The sequence below is a fragment of the Tupaia chinensis genome, unplaced genomic scaffold, assembly GCF_000334495.1.
Source record: "Tupaia chinensis unplaced genomic scaffold, TupChi_1.0 Scaffold139677_1, whole genome shotgun sequence".
Taxonomy (NCBI): domain Eukaryota; kingdom Metazoa; phylum Chordata; class Mammalia; order Scandentia; family Tupaiidae; genus Tupaia; species Tupaia belangeri.
In genome coordinates this window covers 2,409,597-2,427,137 of record NW_006199558.1, presented here as the reverse complement: position 1 = coordinate 2,427,137, position 17,541 = coordinate 2,409,597, and the positions used below count along the sequence as shown (strand labels likewise).

At 37.6% G+C, this 17,541-nt stretch overlaps 1 pseudogene; it reads right to left on the bottom strand.

Moving 5' to 3' along the window:
- Window positions 1–15,068: 15,068 nt before the first annotated feature.
- Window positions 15,069–17,541, bottom strand: part of LOC114004708 (NADH dehydrogenase [ubiquinone] 1 beta subcomplex subunit 6-like) — a 3,658-nt pseudogene continuing 1,185 nt past the window's right edge.

Below are 17,541 nucleotides of genomic sequence, written 5' to 3'. Positions count from 1 at the left end.
TTGTTTTAGGTCAGCCAGTTTGTGGCAATTTATTATAGCCCTAGAAACTAATATAGCAACTTATAGTCATCACTAATATAGATATCATTTATCAGATTGTCACTATTATTTATTTATTTTTTTTAGAAAGATTTTTGCTATAGGGCACGTGCACTCACTAGAGACAGAAAGCAAAAAATTGCCCCCTAGGGGAATGACCATGCCACAATCCCTTCTCCTCCATTCTCCTCAAGGAATTTTGGGCATGCACACACACATGCATGAAGTGACTTTTACACCCCCAGGTCCAGGACTTGAACCTCAGTAGACTGTATGGAATTCCAACAACATAACTATTATGTCTTCTGTTGTTCCCAGATTGTTACAGTTATTTTATTTCTCAGCTTATCATTATACCAAACTATATTAGAAATCTGTTTATCTGCATCACCAATGTTACAGGTTGTAGATAAATCATTTCTACATTAATATATGAATAAATTTAAAAACTCATAGTGAGATCCAGTCAGTGGCATAGTTGTTGGATCCCACATGGTCGACTGCACAGTTCTAGTCCTGGACCTAGGAGTTTGAAAACATACCAGGTACATGTGTGTGTCCCAAAATTCTGACAGAAAGTGGAGAAGGAATTGTGAGTGATATAGCCATCTCCCCAGGGGGAGGGGGTGATTTCTCACTCTCCCTCTCCGCTTCTCTCCAGTGAGCATGTGCGCCATATAGCAAACTAATAAAACAAACAAACAAAAACTTATATTGCAAAGATATTTTTTAAAGTACATAATTTCTTCTTATATTACAAGTTCTTTATCATCAAGAAACTATGACAAGAAACCAGTACGTGGCGTGGTGGTTATAACGCTGGACACTCCCATGTGGCTGATCAGAGTTTGAGTCCTGGACCTGGTGGATTGCTTTCTCACTTTCCCTGTCTCTCTCTCTTTCTATGTCAAATTAAAATGAATGAATGAACAAGTAAATTTTTTAAAAAATAAAAAGAAACTATTACAATTTTGACACTGGAAAGGTTTTGAAACCGGAAAGACATTGCAAGTTAAAATATATATTTTTTTAATTTTAGTATACTACATTAACTTTATCAATTCACAGCACCCAACTTTTTCTTTCCTTATCAAGGGAATCCATCTGGAAGGAAATGTCTTGGAAGTTTAACATTGTAATATAAAATATAAGAAGCAAATATTTGGAAAGAATTCTTGGTAAATCATGATTTCATTATTAATGAAGGGGCTTAGACGTACGGAACTAACAAAATAAATCCTTACAGGGGCTGGCAAGTGGTATGGTGGTTAAGGCACTGGACTCCCATATGGCTGACTATGGTTTGAGTCCAGGGCCTGGCAACTTGCTTTCTCATTTTCCCTCTCTCTCTCTCATTCTCGCTCTCGCTCTCTCACTCTCTCGTTCCATCCCTCTCTGGCCAAATTAAAATAAAATAAAGTTAAATAAAATAATTATTTTAAAATAAATAATAAATCCTTATAGACTTCATTCTAGTATGTACATAAAGGAAAAGTTTATTATATTTGTGATATTTTTTCTGTCAGTTTATAACAGATATAAAGTATAAAAAAACTATAATATTAAATTCTAGGAAGGTACAGTAATTATAAATAGATAGCATATCACACCAGAAAAACCTATTTGCATACTCAAGAGTATCCTATTTGAATACTCTTTGAATACATATTTGCTGATCTGTAATGACAAATGTAAGTCAAGTACATAGGTTTCTTTCTTTTTTCTAATATACTTCCCCTTTGAAAGAATTGGAATTTAGATAATATTAATATTGTTGTAAACATGAACATTTATGTTCTCTTGATTTGCCATCACTTGTCTTCCTCAATCCAGAGAGTTACAGAATGCAGCAAAAAGATTAAATAGCTCACCTTTCATTCTTCTAGGTCTTCAAAGAATCAGTTGGTTTCCTCTTCACATTCAAGTTTATGCAAAGTAGACTAAATTGCCTGTCACTCACAGTGGGAAATTTTTCAGATAGAGGTTGTTATTTAAGACAGGTTCAAGTTCATATCTTTCACATCTCTGTATTTAATTAAATATAAATGCACTGCAAAGAATAAATTGTTAAATTCAGAAAACATGGTATCTAGCCAAAATTTAGGAAACTGAAGATACAAAAGGCCAAGTTTTCTTTGTTTTGTTTACTTTCAATAATGATTATTCTCTAAATAGCCAAAAAATGTTCCAACTAACTGCTGGAAAAATATATAGCAGACTAAGGACAAATGCATATCATATTATCTTTACTTTGGGGAAATACTCAGACATACTTTTTTTTTTCTTTTGCAATAACTGGGCAGACTGCAAGGAAATGATTTTTCTAATTTTGTTTTCAGACATTTCCTCCAAAATACTGCCAAAAATCTTCTTACCCTTGGGAATGCCTCACTATGCCATTAGAGGGTAGCATTGCAGTTACAGAGCTTTAAACCAGAATTGATGGGTCCTGAAGCTGTCACACCTCCATCTCCTCCTATCACATTTCCTAGGAACTTTCAGTTGATGAACATTCTAACAGACATTATAGCTGATTGCATACATACAAAGATTACGTACATACAAACACTTTATATCTGTGTCCATTATAATTTTTACATGAATTGCAGCTCATCTAAAAAAGTTAACTATAAGAGAAATAATAAATGAAAAACTACAGTGCAGGTAAGAAACTCGATACCATCTTACTACTTATGTGATTGAATAGCTTAGACAAAAAGAAAGGGAAAGCACAACATAATTTAAAATCTTAAAAAAATGATGAACTGGGGGAACCAGCAGTTAGCGTAATGGCTATGTCGCTGGACTCCCACGTAGTCGACCGCAGTTCGAGTCCTGGACCCAGTGGCTTAAACTCACGCTGAGCACGTGTGCGTGTATGCCCAAGATCCCGAGAGGAGAAGGGAGGAGAAGGGATTGCGGCGTGACCATCCCCCCTGGGGGGTGATTTCTCGCTTTCTGTCTCTATGTCTCTCTCTGTCTGTCTGGCGAGCGCACGCGCCCTACAGTGAAAATCTCTCAAAAAAAAAAAAATTGATGAACTAAATCCAATGATTCATCATTCTACCACAATTTTGACCCAGTTAGTATGTTATGAGGTTTGTGAAAAATATAAAAGTACATATATTTTTCCAAATTCAAAGCCAACAAGATGAGACAAATTATATACAAAGAAAAACATTATTATTTAGCTTTTCAATATATACACACAACATGTGGATACATACAACAGGGAAAATAGTCATCATTCTCACTAATCTTAGACTTCTTTTTCAGTCTTGTAAACTGGCCTGTGAAAACCATCGAAGAAAAAAAATTCTTGAGATTTTTTTCCATGAAAAAAGGTGGAAAATAAGGGTTCATAGCTTTTCTGAACATCTTGTCCTATTCCTTACTCTGAATCGGGGCAGAACACGATGTCTACGTTACTTGCCACTTCTAAGACTGTGGATTCTCAGGACCTCAATTTCCTTAGCTACAAGAGGAGTGTCATAAAATTCAACTTCAGAGTTCTATGATGTTTAAATTAGGTTGCAACTATGGAATAATCAAATACAGAGAATAACATGGTAGAAATGAAATAATAGAAATTCCACAAATGCCAGTTTCTTTCCATCATCCCTTCTGATACCTTGATAATACTTAAAAATATCCATCCAGATGGTCAGAATGTCAGATTAGAATAATAAAAACTAACGAACCTGATGCAGAATACAGGTTTTTCTGTTTCGTGTCTTCATTACAGGACTGAATTTATGAGACTTGCTAAAAAGGAAAGAGATCTAACAGGTAAAATGTATGCTAATGGGGGCCAGCAGGTGGTGTGGTGGTTAAGGGAACTGGACTCCCATATGGTGGATCATGGATTGAGTCCCAGACCTGGTGGCTCGCTTTCTCACTTTCTCTCTCTCACACTCTGCCCCTCCCTAATCAAAATTAAAATAAATAAATAAAGTTAAATAAAACAATTATTTAAAAATATGCTAATAGGAAGCCAGCAGGTGGTGTTCAGACACAGTGGCTAGAAACTTAGAAACTCAGACCAGGACATATGTGTGTCCAGAATCCCAAGAGGAGAATGGAAGAGAAGGGACTGCAACATAGCCATCCCCCCAGGAAGGTGATTTCTCACTTTGTTATCCATTTCATTGTCTCTCTGGCGACGCATGTGCCCTATAGCAAAAATCTCCCCCTCTCCCCAGAGAAAAAATATACTAAGGGAAGTATAGTATTTCAAGCACAAAAATGAGTTATGTTCTATCAGTATTGTGCCATTTCCATCCAGCCATATCCCTTGCACTTTACTTCATCCATAGTCTATATTTTAACCATCTAATGATCTCTGTCCCATTCGGTAAATGTAAGCCTGGCAAAATATGACATTTTCCCAGGTGGACTCCTTAACTCCAGTATAATGATGACTTTGGAATATGGGTGTGTGTAGGCAGATAATAATGATGGAATTGTTAAAGAGTTTATATAAGAGTTCCATATAGGAAAACAATCACAGGAATATGGCCTTAGCTATATAAAAATCATTGCTTTCTAAAGTGTCTTACATCTATAGAGTTTATGAATCTGAATATTCAGATGAAATTTTTCTTTCCTTAAAACTAGTAAATTATTGGCAACTAGGAAGTGAAAAAGAATGCAATGATTTCTAATTCTCCACTTTTTCTTCTAATAGGTGTACATTTTCCACAGCTGCTACAAAAATCTTTAGTGCTATATTTTCTGTGTCTGTGTGGGGGTGGAAGTGATTGAAGGGAAGGAGTTCTAATGCCATAATCCCAGGGAGCTGAATTCCCCACATGCTTCAGCTGCCTGGAATCTCCTCTTTCTTGTGGATGTGGCAGAACTGAGGATTTCCTCCATTCCTACTTCAGTCTTTGTTTTCCTGTGTTTTGCTTCTCAACAGAGTTTACTTCAAACAAATTCTTGGGAACACAAGGTCCCTAGCAGTACAGTCTGTGTTTCTGACACTACTTAGTATAGCAATGGTGGATTAAGATAGTGGTTTTCTTGTCTTATGTTGCAATTCCCTCTTGAATCTCTAAGAAATGTCTGCTTAAAGATCTAAGTATATCAGGGTCAGCAGGTGGTGTAGTTAAGGGCACTGGACTCTCACATGGCTGACCATGGTTCAAGTCCCAAACTTGGCAGCTTACTTTCTCACTTTCTCTTTCTCTCCTCTCTCACTCTGTCCATCTCTGGTAAAATTAAAATAAAAAAATAAATGGATAAATAAAGTTAAATAAAGTAATTCTTAAAAAAAAAAAGATCTCAGGACCAGCAGTTGGTGTAATGGCTATGTCACTGCACTCCCATGTAGAAGACCATGGTTTGAATCCCGGACCCAGTGGCTTAAACACACATCGGGCACATGTATGTACATGCCCAAGATCCCGAAAGGAGAATGGAGGAGAAGGTATTGTGATGTGGCCATCCCCCTTGGGGGATGATTTCTCACTTTCTGTCTCTCTGTCTCTCTCTCTCTTTCTGGTGAGTGTAAGCATCCGAAAGCAAAAACCTCTCAAAAAAAAAAAAACAACCTGAGTATATAGATTATGTGGACAGACTATTTTAAAATTCTTTTTGCAGCCTTGCCCTTTCCAGTGTTGTCCAGTGTAGGGCAGCCTTGTTATACAAACAGGGTTTCATCTTTTCCTCTTATAATGGCCCTTGATTAAAAATAAAAACATCTGGATTAGTGTTAAACTGCTTGTTTAAATGATTCCCAAGAGGAGATGCTGCTGGCTAGTGAGCAGTCATCAAAATCCAGAATAATCTGACATTAGTATTGATAAGAATTGCTGACTGCTCACAAGTGGGTTGTGTGTTGTGAGACAGAGTAAAGTTAATGATCCATTTCCCTCTTCTCTTTTGCAGGGGGAGGGGGGGCTGAGTGACTAGAAGACTAGAATTCTGATATACTGAAATGAGGATGGAAAGGCTATGGCAGAAGGAAATCTTGGAAGTAAAACAAGAAATTTGTTTTTGAACCTGTTAAGCTTGAGATGCCTATTAGACATTTACGTGGAAGAGCTGATCTGGACATGGAAGCCTGGAGCTCAGAAGAGAAATCAGCACTCAGGAAATTAGAGGTAGCAGAAAAAGAAAATCATCTAAAGATTGAGGACACACCAGTGCTTAAAGTTTGGGGAAACAAGAAACTAGCAAAGGAGATAAAGGAGTGGCAAAGGCATAGGAAAAGAACTGAGATAAACTGTGGTCTAGGGGACCAAACAATGAAAGAGTTTCAAGAAGGAAAGAGCAACTGCTGTATGGATTATCACTGTCGGAGGATTAAAGTGTCCATTCTGTTCACTCTTCTATTTTGTACTTGGAATAATTTTTTTTCCCAAATAAATGTCAAAAATACAAGCTTTGCCTTTGATTGTGTGATTTTAGGGAAGCGTGATTTAAACTCCATAATTATTTTGTTCTTCTTAAATGAAATCTGGTAATACATTGTACTTAATATTAACTTATCTTGAAAATAATAAGTTTGCATCTGATAAAATCAAAAGCAAATGAAAGATGTTTTTAAAGACTTCCTGTAAACTTGAAAAGAGCTACAAGAGTTAATATTAGGCACCCTGGTTTCCTACTTTCACTGAGATACACAGCAGCCAGGTGCTTCCTGCCCAGTCTCCACTAATTGCCAGACAATCTCTACCCAAGTCACATGGAACAAATACACTGAAGTCAGTTAGTGGGAAAGGTTAAGTATTTTCAAAAAAATATTGCTCTATTAAAAAAATTCAGTTGCAGAGGATCCACAAAATAAATTTAAGGTAGAAGAAAAACATTGACAAAAGTGTGATAATGGTGCTATGGTATTGCTATTGCATTATGATTGACCCTGACTGAACTTGTAGAACTGCACCAACAGAAATAAGTTTTCCTAATGATGATTCAAGGTTAAAGAAATTTTTAAATGCAAGAAGTAAGACATTTTTTTCATGTGTATCATTCACATTATTGTCATAGAATCTTAGACATATAAAACTGATCACAAGATAGTTTACCATCATATTTCTTACATATAGTAGTAGGCTCTCAATAAACATTCGTAAAATAAATAACTTTTTTTTTTTTTTTTTAAGATTTTGGTCATAGGATGTATGCACTCACCAGAGAGAGACCTACCAAGACAGCGGTAGGGGGGATGGTCATGCCACAACACCTTCTCCATGCTTCTCCTAGGATTTTGGGCATGCACACACATGTTTGCTGTGATTTTCAAGCTGCCAAGTCTGGGACTGGACACAATTGGTCACGTGGGAGTCTAGTGCTTAAACCACCCCGCCACCTCCTGGAACCATAAATAAAGTTTTAAATGCTTTCCTTCAGTTATCCCAAGGCTTATGTTACACTGTCATGTAAATTTTACAGTTTAGTTGGGTGCTTCTCAGGCCATGCTATGTAAGATATAAACTCCCCCTATTTAACTCTTCATCCTTGACTTATTTTTCTTCTAAATACTTACATAGTTTTTACACATTTTACTAATTGTTCTTGTTTGTTGCCTACCTCCTCTATTGGAATGCAGTTCCCTAGGGTAGACGATTCAGTCTATTTTTCAGAAATCAGTCCCCAATGGGCAGATCAATGCCTGATCCCGGATGTTGCTCATCTTTCTCACACTGAATGAATGAGTGAATGGAATAACAAATGCTTCTTACATGATAAAGATGTTTTATATCATCCTTATTCCTGGAATATAGTATATATGAGGGAGTAGAAATATGTAATAATGATTCAAGGTTAAAGAAATTTTTTTTTTTTGAGAGATTTTCACTGTAGGGCGCGTGCGCTCGCCAGACAGAAAGAAAATACTTTCTGAGACAAACAAGAAACAAAAACTGGGTGGCCTCAGGTTGACATCACTATGTTAATGAGGTCATCACAGTCTGGACCTGGCTCTCCAATGTGCTATCGTCGAAGTCTGATTTGGCTCACTTAATTTGTATCATGTTGGCAATCACATTTCTATTATATGAATATAGGACATGAGACTGTCTATAAAGATACCCCTTTACCTACATCAATGAACACTGTGGATTAGCCTACTGTACCTTAAATGTGGGTGGAACACTAGTGTTAGCTTACAGTTGGACAAAATCATCTATTTTATAATAAAGTGTGGGATATCTCATGCAATTTATTAAATATATTGTACTGAAAGTTAAAAAATAAAAACAGAATGATCATATGGACTCAAAGTACAGTTTCTAATGAATGTGTATCACTTTTGCACAATCATAAACTTAAAAAATCTTAAGTCAAACCGCAGTAAACCAAGAACAGTCCATATATTATTCGTAAACACGATGGCTACAAGGACTGATAGTTCCAGTTCTAAAGCCACTGCATTCTTTCTCCAAAGGCAGGTTACATCAAAATCCAATTTATAATTAAAATGTTGCTTGTGAGTCTCATATTAGAAACAAGAAGAAGTAGCTGTTTAATGTCATGAGGATAAAAGAAGTTGACCATATCACTGGAATGGTGTCATGAATGTGATGAAACACTGGAATGGCTACAGCTTTCTCTCAGTTACTGCTTTAATGGTCACTGTCTATCATTTTTTTTTCCTGATTCTATGATTGACAAAATCTTATTTCTTTAGGTATATTAATTAATTATATTACAGTTAAGTCTTGCTGGCAACCCTTTAAATGACCATTCCCACCTATGTTCCAATATATCAAGTGCGGATTTTATTCAGAAGACAAGTTTTATGCCTTATCTCCATGTCTTTCGGGGGTGACTCACTCTGTTCTTCTATTAGTCACTGACACATACTGAATTTTAGGTGGGTTTTTTCATTATTATTATTATTTTATACATTTGATTGCTATAAATTATTTGGCTTGAAAAGATAATTTACCCAACATGAAAAACACCTCAGGCCAGCTCAGTTGAGACTACTATGCACAATATCATCACAGGTAATAAACCATTACTGTGTCACACAAATGTCTTCCCTCTCTGTTTCCCCCTAATTTCCTTCCTACTCTCTTTCTTTTTTCTTCCCCTCTTCCCCTCTCCTACCCTCCTTCCACACTGTCTCCAGTGTCCATAAAGGTGTTTTAACCAAAAGAGTAGGTGTATGCATATCTTGTTAATGAAATATGAAGATAACTGTTTTGTGGTAAAATAAACACACAAGAAGAATCATATTAATTCTAAACTTTTCAGCTTATGGAATACAAACCAACTCTATTCCATAGCCAATATGACATAATTCTACTTATTTGGGTCAACCATCTGAGCTGAGGGAGGCCTAGTTACATGTCTGTAATATTTTGATACAAATGAAGAACCAAAGCATGTCACATGATATAGGAAACGCTTAACTCTACTACAAGAGCATATCTTCAAAAACTGTTTTTCTTGTAGAAAATTCTGCCATCACTTAATATTTAGTATGATTCTTGTCAAGAAAATCTCTGCATGCAAAGAAATGAATAGACATTTGGATCTAACTATCAAGTACTCTGCCCATATGCTGTCCCAGAAAAGGAGACTCTTAGCCAAAATAACAGCATAGTCATATGAACCCATGACTATCCTCTTGTAATAAGATAATCAATATCCATTACTGTTTCTAAGGTTTCTTGTAATGAGGAAATTATTACCTTTCTGTATTTTAATATTTTCTTTACTTAAAATAGCTTATATTTTTATAAAGCAAAAGTATCATTCACATACATGAGTAGAATGAAATGGGTGTCCAATTTAGTAGATAAATTATGAACAGAGTAAATGATGACTGGCATGGTTACTATGAAAATAACTATTTTAGTGTAAGAACACAGAATATATGGCATGATTGCATAAGGTAAGTAAAGTATCATTCCATTTTGATTGTGATTTAAAAAGAGAGAGTATGTATGCAGACACATAGAGCAGAAAGAAAGTCTCTTACCTCAAGAAAGACTGGTTAATGTGAGCAGAAGGCTGGTTTCCAGTTCCAAGAAGCCTGTATCATCACAAGCTGCTCAGTCGACACAGGCAGGTTCTAGGCTTGGTTCTGGGAAAGGACCATGTAAAAGAAAGCAGAATTTAAAATAAAACAAAGCAAAGGAATGGTGGGTCAAATATAAGTCAAATCTTACTAGATTTTGCATACCTTAGGTGTTGCTTAAAATTTATTCTTTTCTAAGAACATGCTTAAAGAGTACAAACTTGCTAAATATTCTGAGTTATACCATATGGCAATACCTGGTAAAACTACCCAAATTTAGCCAAAGGGATCACAGTTTTAACAGTGAGATTTCTCAGTAGATACAGGGCTGGTTTCTCAAACTAAACCACTTAGAAATAGCAAATGCACCTAAGTACAATATTTAAATAAAGTACAATTACCCGGGACCAGCAGATGGCATAATCGTTACATCACTAGACTCCCATGCAATTGACCACAGTACGAGTTCTGGACCCAGCGACTTAAAAGCTCATGCAAGGTGTGTGTGCATGCGTGCCCAAGATCCCGAGAGGAGAAGAGAGGAGAAGGGATTGCGGTATGGCCATCCCCCTGGCAGGGTGACTTTTCACTTTCTGTCTCTCTGTCTCGGTGACTGTTCACTTTCTGTCTCTCTGTCTCTCTCTGTCTCTCTAGCAAGCACACGCACCCAACAGCAAACATCCCCCCCCCAAAAAAAGTACACAATTACCCAATATATGTAACAACAGCAGTTGTTGGGGTGCGGGATTCCCACATGGCCAAGGATGGTTCAAGTTTCAGGCCTGGCACCTTACTTTCTCAATTTCCCTCTCTGCCTCTGGCGAGTGCACATGTCCTATAGGAAATTAATAAAAAATAAATTAAATTAATAATTCTTTTTTAAAAAAGACATTTCTAGTTAAAGTAATTACTTGCTTCAATCTTTCAGGAAAAATTTGGTATCAAACATCAAGACATCTAAACATCTTTGTATTTTGATCCAGCAATTCTATTTCTATAAAAAAAAATTAATAATCTGATCCTGATGTTGTATTACAAAGAGCCTAAAAATAGAAAATTACTTTATTACCAATAAAATGGAAGACAATGGAAGACAATAGACAAAATTGTGAGTCATAATTGTATACAGCCAGTTGTATATATATATCCACTGGCCCCAACTAGCAATGTCTTAAGATACCTATTTCCCTTTATTAAATAACTTTAAGCCTTAAAAATAAATATGTAAACCTGATAGGGTAACATGTATTAATATATATATATGTTTAAATTTAATTAAATATATAGTAGTAGAAATATTACACTTAGTCACTAATTTTTCTTCTAAATTAGTATTAATATCAATAATATAGTACTGTGGGTTTTTAAAAATAAATACCATCTTATTTATTTGACCAAAAAACTTTAGTGAAGAATGTTGAAGAATGATATGCATCTCTTTTTTCCATTTCAGTCTCATTTCCACATTAGGTGGTATGATATATACTATATTGATAAGGTCATATATTTCTTGTTTAAGAAAGAAAAGTGGTGAACTGGTCCCCTAGCCTGATGGTTAAGAGACCTAGATCCTACATGGCTGACATGCAGTTTGAGTTGTGGACCTGCAGGCTTAAAAAACAGCCTGGGGGAGGGCCAGTAGGTGGCATAGCGATTAAAATTCTGCACTCCCACCTGGCCAATCACTGTTCGAGTCTCAGATCTGGAGGCTTGCTTTCTCACTTTCCCTGTCTCTCTCCCTGTCTCTCTAAGAGCATAAGAGCCCTATAGAAAACTTTAAAAATTAAAATAATAATAAATGAAATAAGTAAATAATTAAAAAAAATAAAAACAGATAAGCACTCTGGGCACATATCTATGTGTGCCCAAATCCCAATGGGAAGAAAAATGGAGGAGAAGGAATTTTGGTGTGGTGACACCCCTTTTGGGGGATGCTTTCTCCTTTTCCATTTCTTTCTGTCTCTCTCAAGTGAATGTGTCCTCTGACAATTAAAAAAAAAAAAAAAGTGAAAAATACGTCACTTACTAGGCTAAAATTCCAAAATAGGGGAAGATTAGATAGGCAGATGTACAGATATAGCTGTATGGCTATAAATATGAAAATTTGTACTACCCCATATTCTCTCTTAGTCCCACTTTATTTATTTTTTAAGGTGAATTTGGTTAATACCTGGGATTGATAGATTAATTGATTTTAGTTTTTGCTATAGAGTACATGCACCCACCAGAGAGAAAGTGAGAAGTCACCCCCTCCCCCAGGGGGATGCCGCAGCACAAGTCCTTCCCCTCCAGTCTCCTCTCAGGATTTTGGGCATGCACATTCACACACCCGCAGGACTCCTGTGATTTTTAAGCTACCAGGTCCAGAACTCAAACCACAGTCAGCCATGTGGGATCAAGCACCTTAACCTCCACATCATCTGTTGGCTCAGTCCCCCTTTATTTTTAAGAGCAGATATTTTATTGAGTCCTACTTATTAAGCTAGGTTTTCTTAATGCTTGATCTTTCTTTATATATAGATTAGCCTTCTCTCAATTCCGTCTCACCTCTTTAATGATACTAAAAATTACTATTTAGTGTCTTTGTGTCCTGTAGGGATTAGTAAAATCTTGCCTGGAACAATTTATTTCAAGTTTACTCTGATAAAATCCAGCTGTGAAAGGATACTAAAGAACATGTCATGTGACTTTTACAAAGTTTACCTTCATTCTCCTTATATTTTAAAAGTTATTAAAATGATATACCTAAGTCATAGAATTTTAACATTTTATGACTATCTTAAGTTTTCCCTTTCCAGGAAAAGACCACTAAAATTAAGGAGTTAAGAGTAACTTACTTACAAGGTAATTGAGTAATAAACCCAGATTAATAGACCAATTCATAGGCTATTCATTTAGCCACTAAAATGCTTGTTTTCTGCTGTCCCTAAGAATGTCTGGTCTAATCTTTCTCATTAACAGGGTTCCCTGGGAGCACCTAACTTCTTGTCAAACAGATGTGGTTTCTTCAGAAAGGAATATCTCTTGTAGTGTTAGATATGGGTCTTTGGTATAAAAGTCCTTAAATAGATCTTTCCTCAAATCATACTAAGCTTGTTTTAGTGTTAAATTTGGTAACAGGGAGTTGAATGGAACATTTCCTGTTATCCTGTCATTGTGGCTAAGACTCAAAGCTTAGGAAAAAGAAACATACATTCTAAAAAGAATACATTCTAAAGAAAGCAACCAACAATGGGGCCAGACATCTTGTAGACCATTTTATGAGGTAGAAGAATTTGCCCAACTACCATCAACCACCCCTTCCTAATAGTACTAAAGCAGGAAACAAGACAACCTTATGGATTTGGGAATAAAATAAGGAAACAGACTTGAATGAAGTGTCACATGTGAAGTACATTTCTGGTGGTGCTTCCTCTCCAAAGTCAAGTTGGGAATGAGTTTGTGCAAAAGCATTTGAAAAGGATAGAGACTGAAAAAGAAAAAGCCAGTTATTTCTTCTTAGCTGGTTTACCTATGAACTGCAAACTTTGTATGTTTACCATGCTGCTTTGAGAACAAAAGAAAGCAGAACTGTTGACAGCCCTTGTATCTTGTCCCCTTCAGTTTAAGAGTATATACAAACATACAGTGGGTACCAGACACATATCTGTATATTCCTAGAGACAGAAGGCCCATTGAGTAGCCAATCCCAGTTGGCAAACAAGAAGTCATGATGAAGTAAACCTAGGATTAAGATGTGGACAATCCGGGACCAGCAGATGGCATAGTGGTTATGTGGCTGGAGTCCCACATGGCCCATTGCAGTCCAAGTCCAAGACCCTACGGCTTGAAACTTAGATCAGGGGTGCATAGTTGCCTGCCCAAAATCCCGAGAGGAAAGTGGAGGAGAAGGGATTGCGTTGTGACTCCCCCTGACCCCCACCAGGGGTGATTTCTCACTTTCTGTCTGTCTGTCTCTCCAACATCACACTAGTCCTATAGCAAAAATCTCTTAAGAAAGAAAGGAAGGAAGGAAGGAAGGAAGGAAGGAAGGAAGGAAGGAAGGAAGGAAGGAAGTTAGGAAGTTAGGAAGGAAGGAAGGAAGGAAGGAAGGAAGGAAGGGAGGGAGGAAGGAAAAGGAAAGAAAGAAAAGAAAGGAGAGAAGAGAAGAGAAGAGAAGAGAAGAGAAGAGAAGAGAAGAGAAGAGAAGAGAAGAGAAGAGAAAAAAGAGAAAAGAAAAGAAAATGTGGGCAAGCCACCTGCTGTACAGAACATAAAAAAGGAGTCCAGTGTTAGCCTGGCTCCATGTAAACAATCATGGAAGTAAGAAGAAAAAAATCAGATTCTTCTGAAGAAGCAATAGGCCAAATCAAATAATCCCACCCAGAGATTACATGGACGCTGAAGGAAGACACACCTCCCCATAGAGGGGACTAAGGTAAAACTAAACAGGACTCCAAGAGAACCATGCCCATCATTGTACTACCACATTAGCAGAGCCTAACAAAGCAGATGCAGATTGAGCAAATAAATGCAAGAACAATGCACTAGGAGATCATGAATAAGAACAAAAAACCAGCAATGTAGGATAATCCTGCCCCCTAATCCTCTTCTTTCTATCTCAACACCAGGAAGCTACATCATTAAAAGAAAAAGGAAGAAAAGAAACAACAGACCCTGCCACCTCCTTCTTTCAAGTTTCTTAAAACCTAAGACCAGACAGCCATGGACCTATTAAAACCTGAATTTAGGGGTTTGGCAGGTGACATGGTGGTTAGGGTGCTGGACTCCCACATGGCTCACTGTGGTTGGTATCCCAGACCTGGTGGCTTGCTTTTTCACTTTCTCTCTCTCTGGTAAGTACACATGCCCTATGGTAAACTTTAATAATAGTAATAAATAAAATTAAATAAATAATTCTTTAGAAAGCCCAAAGAACAAAAACCTGAACTTAACTAGGTTAAATTTATTGTGAAAGTAAACTGTATTACAATTACTTTTCAAGAATATATTTCATATTGTGGTAATGTAGGAACCAATGGGCTCATAGGCCTTTGAAATTATTGTGTAATAGTCAATGATATTGATCAAGAATTTCTTTCTTTAGGTGAATTACTTCTCTAGTCTCCAGAATTATATTACCTGGAAATATTCTGGGCTTTTCAACAATGGCATACGGTTTTGTAGTCACGTGATACTTGAGGCACTAATGACTAACCCAGGCAGTTCCAAGCACGTGAGTAGAAGCAAAGCTACTGTGTCGCGTACTCTACTGGCTGAGCTAGGAGTGTCCCGAGCCCACTCTGTGACGTCTGCTGACACACGCGCTCCTCCAGAGCATCCTGTTCTGCACAAACTTACTCCAGAATTCCTCCAAAGGCCTCTGCAGGGAAGCGCCGGCTCCGGAGGGCTCAGCTCCTGGTCTTTCAGCCACCTCCTTCTAGGTTCCCGCAGCTCCTGCAGCCCACGTTCCTCATCCCGCGTGTACCCCGCACGTCTGTGCTGGTCCCAGGTTGACGGACTCACGTGCTCCTGGCAGGCTTGCCACGTGCACGCCCCACTGCTGACCTCGGAGAGCGCGGTTATGACGTCACACACTGCTCTGGCCTCTACCCTGAACTTTTTAAAAAGACAGCCAAAAAGTTGAAAGGGAAAACGATATTTAGTATAATTAAAGGTAATGATTGAAAATGCCTGTTTCTCATAAGGAACAAAATGCTAATAATCTGTTTTTATACCATTCCTTTCAGCATCTGGTAGAGAGTAAGTACCTCATAAAAATATGTTCAGGTTAACTGAATGTATAATCTTTTTTCTTTTTTTTTTCTCACCAGAAAGACAGAGACAGAGAAATAGAAAGCGAGAAATCATCCCTCAGGGTGGATGGCCATGCAGCAATCCCTTATCCTCCTGTCTCCTCTTGGGATCTTGGGCACACACGCACACGCGCTGGCTGTGAGTTTAAGTCACAGGGTCCGGGATTCGAACCCCAGTCAGCTGCATGGGAGTTCACCGACATAGCCGTTATGCTAACTGCTGGTCCTTGTAATCTTTTTTAAAAAGAGAATTTAGATAAAAATTATTTGAGTTCTTCACTTAACAAAGCAAAATTTTATTTTTAATTTTCTCTTTTTTTTTTTTGGAGAGGTTTTTTGCTTTAGGGTTAGGGCACGTGCGCTCAGACAGACAGAGACAGAGAGACAGAAAGCGAGAAATCACCCCCCAGGGGAGATGACCATGCCTCAATCCCTTCTCCTCCATTCTCCTCTCAAGATCTTGGGCACGCACACACATGCACCCAGCGTGAGATTTTTTTTTTTGGAGAGGTTTTCACTATAGGGCGCATGCGCTCATCAGACAGACAGAGAGAGACAGAGAGACAGAAAGCAAGAAATCACCCCCCAGGGGGAATGGTCACGCCACAATCCCTTCTCCATTCTCCTCTCGGGATCTTGGGCACGCATGCACACACACCCTGCGTGAGTTTTAAGCCACTGGGTCCGGGACTCAAACCGCGGTCGACTACATGGGAGTCCAGCAACATAGACATTACACTAACTGCTGGTCCCAATTTTCTCATTTTTTAAATGAGAAATTTGTAAGTAAAAGTAAGGGGAACTAAGAGACTTTGGGGGTAAAATGATTAGTTAGGCAGACCAGCAGATGGCGAAATGTGTATTGGTGGATTCCAATGTAGTGGACAGCAGTTCAAGTCCTGGACCCAGTGGCTTAAAACATGCAGGTCATGTGTGTGTGCATGCCCAAAATCCTGAGAGAGAATGGATGGAGGAGAAAGGATTGCAGTGGCCATTCCCCCTGGGGACGATGGTAGGGGTGATTTCTTGCTTTCTGTCTCTCTGTCTCTGTCTCTGTCTCTCTCTCTCTCTCTCTCTCTCTCCAGTAAACGCATGCTCCCGATAGCAAAAAAAAAAAAAAAAAAACTCTCTTAAAAAAAAAGCAGATAGATAGATAAATCCTAAAGACAAAATACTAGAGACATTAATTGAATAGAATTAACACGGGGTGGGGGAGAGTGGGTTTATCACAAACACAATCATCCATACATGGTCATTCTTTTTACTATAATGCTCAACACTTTTCCCTGCCTTAAATTTTAAGTTTTTTTTTTTTAATTTTAAATAATTATACAGATTCGAATATTTCCTCTTGGAGACTGATAAGTTATATATGTATAAGAAGCTTTTCCCTTTCATTGACTTCAGTATCCTCAGATTCTTTTATCCTTCTCGATGTCTTAATAGAAAAAGATGTCAAAGTCTACACATTGCTACAGTATCCTCTCTCCATCCCTTCCATCCCTCCCCATCCCTCGCTCCATTCTAGCCCAATTCTTACTTTGACACAACACCAAAACTTATATCCATTTTTCTTTTGGGGAGGAGCAGGAGGGATCTCTCTTCTGCATTCCAGCCAATCACCAAGTCCTGCCTACTTACTCCTTTTCTTTTTTTAAAAAAAGAATTGTTTTATTTAACTTCATTTACTTACCCATTTATTTTAATTTGACCAGAGTGAGAAAGAGAGGG